Genomic DNA, 7,181 nt, shown 5'->3' on the forward strand with positions numbered 1-7,181 from the left:
CACAAAACCAATGACTAAATAACTTAAATCCAGTTTACTTGGAAGTGGAAGCTTACCCTTGACCACCCATATTTATCTTTTTTACACAAAAGACTTGTTGGGTTCCAACTTTGGAGAAACCTCACCAGCGATCTACTCTCCCAAATTTCCTACTTTATGACTTTACCTACATTATACGTTTGTCTGAGATGGTAACAGCTTACATTTTGATCCTAACTTGACAGTTACCTACTAAAAATTCTTTATGTCTATTTACTATGTCAGTCAATTATGTTGTGCATAAATGCGTCCCCATTGCTCTTCTCCTGGTTTTGGAAATTCTTGGCCCTTGGTTCAGTTGGCTCTTCAAAATATTATTTTTAATCTTTAAAACAATTCATTATCATTCAATATTTTTATGGTTATTTGTCCATATATATTGCAGGTTTGTTTCTCCAGAAGCAGACACCAATATGGAGTAAGGGTGCAAGATGTATATTAGATGGCAAAGCCTGAGAAAAGCAGGGGAGAAAGGAGACCTGAAGGAAGATTCAATCTGCAAAGCAGAACCAACAGGGCATTGGCTAAACTGGAAGGCCAATCTGTACTGAGTATAGTCCACCAGAATGATGTGATTGGACTAAAATGGCCAGGCTTTTATTCCCTGCCTTGCCAAGTCACCTGACACAGGATGCTCAGGGAAGGACTAGAATTTGGAGAACAGCTCTCTGCCGCAGAGGCAGACCACAAGTAGTGAGAGCTGGAGGCTGTCTACTGAAGGCACTGTCCAAGGTGAGTACCATATCCTTTATTGAGAAGAATCAGAGCAGTGCATCTATCTCTGAGTCTATAACATAACATGTAAGTATGTAATGTGTGTGTATATATGAAAGCCTAACAATTCTATAAACCCAAAGGAAAAAGTATGATGACCTTTGGCCTTGTGAGCAAAGTATTCACAAAGAATAACATCTGTGAGCTATGCTTGCAGTGTGAAGTAGCATATATTTACCTTGTGAGACTCTCTTTCTCTTGCTCTATTATTGGTTATATCAGTGGCTTTGGATCTTACAGATAAATTACTGTGGCTTTTAACATTAACAACTAAAATACAATGTAGAACTCACACTTTTGCCACTGACAACTGATGACCAAGAATCAGAACCTGCTTTGTGTTTCAGACATATATATTAAATTTCAATATTATTGGTACTCTCACAGGAAATTGAATGCCCTGTTTACAGAATTAAAGTAATTGTTTCAAGAGAGAGGTTAACATTATTTTTCAAGGTATTCTTTTGTGTTCTGGAGAAAGAACAGTTTGCCAAAGAGTAATTGTCATTTCATTTCTTTATGGCTTTAGTTCTTGTTAACTCTTTTATTATTTTCCTTTAAGTTCTATGCTTAGTCATTAAAGAGATGTTGAAAACATAACTTCCTCATTTGAAGATGATGTAACTTTTCACCAACATTCGCAAGCATGCACAATATTAAATCCCTCATGCCTAAAGATCGTGACATTTAAATGTCTATAGAAAATGGTATATTCTTGGAATAGTACATTTATAATCTCTTGGTGAGGCAAAGAAAAATTATTTTGCTTTGTTGTCATAGCAGTTAATTCTAATAAACACAGCAGCAAAATTTTTATGATATTTTATCGATATGCCAACCACAACACAATCAAAGTACAAATTCTTATTTTCAGGATGGAGAAGAGAGAAATCCCAAATCACTGGATTCCTTTTTAAGGCATAATTACTAGAAATGGAATAACCACTTGCTGGAAGGCAAAATTAATAGCGAGGAACTGTGTTATGAGCTAAACATTCATAATTCTATACACTGGCATACAGGTCTGAGATATATAAGTTATATCTTATACTATGCTAAAGGCTTAGTGTAAAATGACTTCAACAACATTATCATCCTGTTTTTTTCACATAAAAATGTAACCGGTGGTGGATAATTAGAGGAACATATCCCCTGTAGTAGTGGAAATAACAAAAATAACATTTTGCATTTGGATAATAGTTCCGTATTCCTCTGGGAAACTGAATTCCATAAGCAACAATAACCAAATATCTTTGAGATGATCATATAGCAGCTGTTGTGTTAATTTCTATTCAACTGAAATGGTTATAAGATGTCATACAAATTATCACAGAAAGCTTCCTGGCCAAAACAAAGCTATTAAGTCATGATAAACCTCATATACTTAGGTTTCAGACTATGACACAAAGGAAATCTCATACACAAATAAAAGTACTTAATACCTGAGAGTTCTCGTTAAACTGAAAACTAGGTAGTGGAAGATCAACATTTAACGAATTCAAATCCAATGTTTCTTACTACAGCTTCCTTGAGGTATCCTCTCATCTTCCCACATCCTGCTCAGGTTTTTTTGCATACACTAGCCTTAATGATTCTTTTAATGGCTACCTCTCTTAAACCCGTCCCCAAATCTAATGAATTATCAAGTTACAATAATTAGATATTAAAATAATCTCAAATTCCCCTACCTACTCTGTTTTAGCTCCTTGTTGTTTCTGTATTTTGGTTTTGCCTAGATCACACCGTTAGCATATTGTGTTCCTGGTCTCCATTTCATCCTCCACACCACTATGAGGCAATACATTCTGATTGCAAATCAATTCATAGCACTTTCATTTCCCCTCTAATTCTAGTGTCAGGCTGTTTGGGGATAAATTGTGTCCCCTCAAATTTCATATGTTGAAGTATTAACACAAGTACCTCAGAATGTGACTGTACTTCATGGTAGGGAATTTAAAAAGGTAAAATAAGATCATTAGTGTGGGCCCTAATCTAATACGATTGCTTTTAAAAGGTGATTAGGAAGGACACAGATGTACACAGAGGGAAGACCGTGTGCAGACACAGTGAGAATATAGCCTCTGCAAGCCAAGGAGAGAGACCCTCAGAAGAAACCAATCCTGGTGACATCTTGATCTCAGAATTCTAGCCTCCAGAATTGTGAGGAACAATATTTCTGTTGTCTAAGCCACCCACTCCAGTCTGTGGCACTGGTTATGGCAGCTCTGGCACGCTAAAACACAGGCTTGTGTGATTGTTTATGGTCAGGTGTCTCAGCCTCATCCCTGCTACTCCTCCAATTTATTTGTTATATCACACTATTTTTCTTTCTCTTTTTTATTCCTCCACATCCAAAATATAAATTTCTTTTAATGTTTTTCCATTCAGATTAGGCATTGCCTTTTTTTTTTTGATAAGTTCTTGAAGCAATATTCACTTTTAGGCAAACATTTGTATACCTTCTCGTGACTCTATTTAAGACACTTATCATGTTTGCATATGGGTATCTTTTCCTAGATTTAGTAATTTTTCATTGATTATTTCCAAGTCCTTATTTGACTCCTGGATTTGCTGATAAGTACAAGTTAAACGAATGATAATTGGAGGCTTTGTCATCATTGACTATTAATCTGTTAGGTTTTAGACTTCAACATGATTCTCAATGTCCCTCCAGATGTAACTAATTAGAAGAGGTAGAACTAATTCACACTACAAACAGATACTTGAACTTTCCATGAAATAGTCATATGATGTAGGACAATGAATTAAGGATATTTTTAATCACTTAAAATTCTCTGTTTGCTAAAAGAGTAGAACTTAAACGTTCTCATTACAAGAAAAAAATGTGTTACTATGTGTTGTGATGGATGTTAACTAAACTTATTGTGGCAATCATTTCACAGTGTATACATACATCAAATCACTATGTTATTTACCTAAAACTAATGTAATGTTATACGTCACATGCTCCAATTAAAAAATAAATTAAAAATAATAATAATAAATAAAAAAAGGAAAAAGGTTAATGTCAATAATTTTAAAAGGTGCCCAGCCCCTGTATTTCCAACTCAACTAGACCCTTGGTTTTCTCCTCCATCAAGATTTGCAGTCCTGTCTGAGAAATTGCAGGGGTCTGTTTACATACTGAAAACAAATAAAACTTCTGGCTGACCTTTAGTCACAGGTCAACTGGAACATTGTAGGTCAAGATCACTTGCTTTAGAAGCTATGGGAAGAGAAAGCATTTCGCTTTTGTACAGAAGTTTCTTTTCCGGGATGTGAAGGTGCAACCACGGTAATAGTCTAAATTAATCTCCATCACTTTGTAGTGGCCCCAAAACATCCTAGAATAAATAAGCTTACCATTCTTGAAAAAATTTGTCTGAAACCTCTTATTAGGGAAAGCATATGAAAAATGTTGAGGAAAGGACTATATGTATAAGAATGGGGAATTTGTTTTGAAACATTACCTTAAAAATTTAAAAAATATTTCCGTTTTCCTTAAGTGGACAAAAATAAAATTAGCCTCTTGTCTAGACCTTAAAATCACTAAAGGAATAGAGTTCCTCAAGTCCACTTGGATTCCTCACTAAATTTATTCAATCACATACCTACTACCACAACAAAAGGCATCAATTTATTATCATTTTAGTCTTTCAAGTTTTTGTGTGGAAAATCACCCACTTTTCCAAATAATCAATTTTCCTTTGAATTAGTTCATAATATTTCTCCAAGAAAAATGAATGCATTAAAAATATTTTTACTTTAAAATAATTTTAGATTTCTAGTAAAATAACAAGGACAGTACAGAGAGTTCCCATATACCCTACATGCAGTTTCCTCAGCTGTTAATATCTTGCATTACTATGGTACATTTGTCTCAAAAAATGAAGCTATAGATTACTATCAACTAGTGTCCATACTTTATTCAAGTTTCCTTAGTTTTTATCTACTGTCCTTTTTATGTTCCAGGATGTCATCCAAGATACCATATTACATTTATTCACTATGTCTTCTTATGCTCCTCTTGGCTGTGACAGTTTCCCATACTTTCCTTGTTTTTGATGACCTTGATGGGTTTGGAGTCCTCCTCAGGTCTTTTATAGAACAGATTTTGTGAAAAACACAGCATTGTGTCAGCACCAATACAGTATCAAACACTGTATGCCCTAAAAGTCCTAAAAAAAAAATCATCTGCACTTTACGTATCTGACCTTCCTGCATCCCTTAAGCTAAACCTTTGGCAACCTCTGACTTGTTTTTCATCTTTATTGCTTTTTCTTTTCTAGACTATCTCATGAATGGAAACAAAGTATGTAGCCTTCTCAGATTGTCTTCTTTCACCTAGCAATATGCAGAAATACCTTTCTGGAGAGGAAAAAGCCACATTCTAGTCAGGGCACTTCATGGCTGGGAGCAATCTTAAGGAATGAAGCATTCCCTGGAGGATCTTAGTGGGATCTGAGTGGGAGAACTTTGCCATGATAAACTGCTTTTGAACTCAGCACACTGGAGATGACTGTCATATTATCTGGCTTTGTTGGATACTAACAACAATGGGGAAGACCCCTAGGAAAGCTATTGAACATAAGAAAAAGAAAAACTTGATCTTAAAGGGCCAATGCAAAAATTCACCTGTTTCAGACAGCAACACAAAATCATCAGAAAGAAAGGTGCAGCAAGGCCTTGGGCAACTTGTGGGCCTGCATATGAGGAGTGTTTGGGATCACTGCAGTAGGATGATTGGGTCTGCCTCTGTGGGGGCAGGCAAGCACAAGAGTTGGGCCTGCATTGGCAGAGTGTCTGGGGCCTCTGCAGCAGGGTAAGTGGGTCTGCTTTAGTAGGGCAGTGTGTGCACATGGGGCAGGACTGCATTGACAGCATGTGTGGGCCTGTGGGCAATGGAACTTTTCAGCTACAGCAGACTTGTGCTTCTCAACAGACACATAGGGGACCTAAAATATCTTCCAAAGTTTGAAACAATTGTGTGCTGCCATGCCGAGGGCCAGCCTTACAAACATGCACTACTGAGATAGCTGACAACAGCTTTGCAAACTGGAGGCCTACAGCAATTGTGAGCCCCTGAGCCTAGCAACCACTATGTCTCTCTCCAAGCTCGAGAGACATAGCCGATCTACCTAATACATAGTTATAAGCAAGAGAAATAGGTAAAATGAGGAGACAAAAGAATATGTTCCAAATAAGGGAACAGGAGAAATCCTCAGAAAAAGAACTAAATGAAACAGAGTTAAACAATTTACCTGATAAAGAGTACAAACTAATAGTCATAAGGATGCTTACTGAAATTGAGAGAAGAATAGATGAACATAGTGAGAACCTCAAAAAAAATTGGAAAATATAAAAGAACTAATCACAACTGAAGAATACAATAATGGAAATGAAAAATTCACTAGAGGAACCAATACCAGAGAATATGATACAGAAGAACAGAAAAGGGAGCTAGATGAAAGACAAGAGGAACTCACCCAAGCTGAACAGAAAAAATAAAAAAGAATTAAGAAGAATGAAGACATTCTAAGGGCCCTCTAGCACAACATCAAGCACACTAACATCTGTATTATAGGTATCCCAGTAGAAGAAGAGAGAGACAAGGGGGCAGAGAATATATTTGAAGAAATAATAGCTGAAAACTTCCCTAACCTAAAGAAGGAAACAAACATCCAGGTAGAAGAAGGACAGAGAGCACCAAACAAGATGAACCCAAAGATGCCTGCACCAAAGCACTTCATAATTAAAATTTCAAGAACTAAAGATAAAGAGAGAATTCTAAAGCTTCAAGAGAAAGGCAAGAAGTTACATACAAAGGGAACCCCAGAAGGCTATCAGCTGACTTCTCAGCAGAAATCTTATAGGCTAGATGAGAGTGGTACAATATATTTGAAGTGCTGAAAGGAAAAAACCTATAGCCACAAATACTTTACCTGGCAAGGTTATTATTCAGAATGGAAGGAAAGATAAAGAGTTTTCCAGACAAGGAAAAACTAAAGGAGTTTATTACCAATAAACCAGCCTTACAACAAATGCTAAAGGGACTTATTTAAATGGAATATAAAAGAGTACAAATAGGGATAGGAAAACTATCAAAAAAATAATAAAATCATTGGTGAAGGCAAATATATTATACAGGTAGAAGATTGACCACTTATGAGGCTAATATGAAGGTCAAAAGACAAGAGTACTAAAATTGTCTATTTCCAACAAAAGAGGTTATCAGCTACACACACAGAGAAAAGAGGTTAATTATGATATCAAAAATATAAAAATATGGGAGAAATGGAGTAAAAGAGAAGAAATTTTAGCTGAAGGTCAAACTTAAGAAACCATCAACTTAATATAGATTGCTATTT

General features: G+C 35.9%; 1 long non-coding RNA gene across 1 annotated transcript; it reads left to right on the forward strand.

Annotated features, from left to right (window-relative positions):
- The first annotated feature begins 424 nt into the window (after window positions 1-424).
- On the forward strand, window positions 425-6,268 carry LOC139085067 (uncharacterized). The gene is made up of 2 exons (XR_011543073.1): window positions 425-771; window positions 5,103-6,268. It is a non-coding gene; the product is annotated as an uncharacterized lncRNA (long non-coding RNA).
- The last annotated feature ends 913 nt before the right edge of the window (window positions 6,269-7,181 follow it).

Source organism: Equus przewalskii, chromosome 8, assembly GCF_037783145.1.
Source record: "Equus przewalskii isolate Varuska chromosome 8, EquPr2, whole genome shotgun sequence".
Lineage (NCBI taxonomy): Eukaryota > Metazoa > Chordata > Mammalia > Perissodactyla > Equidae > Equus > Equus przewalskii.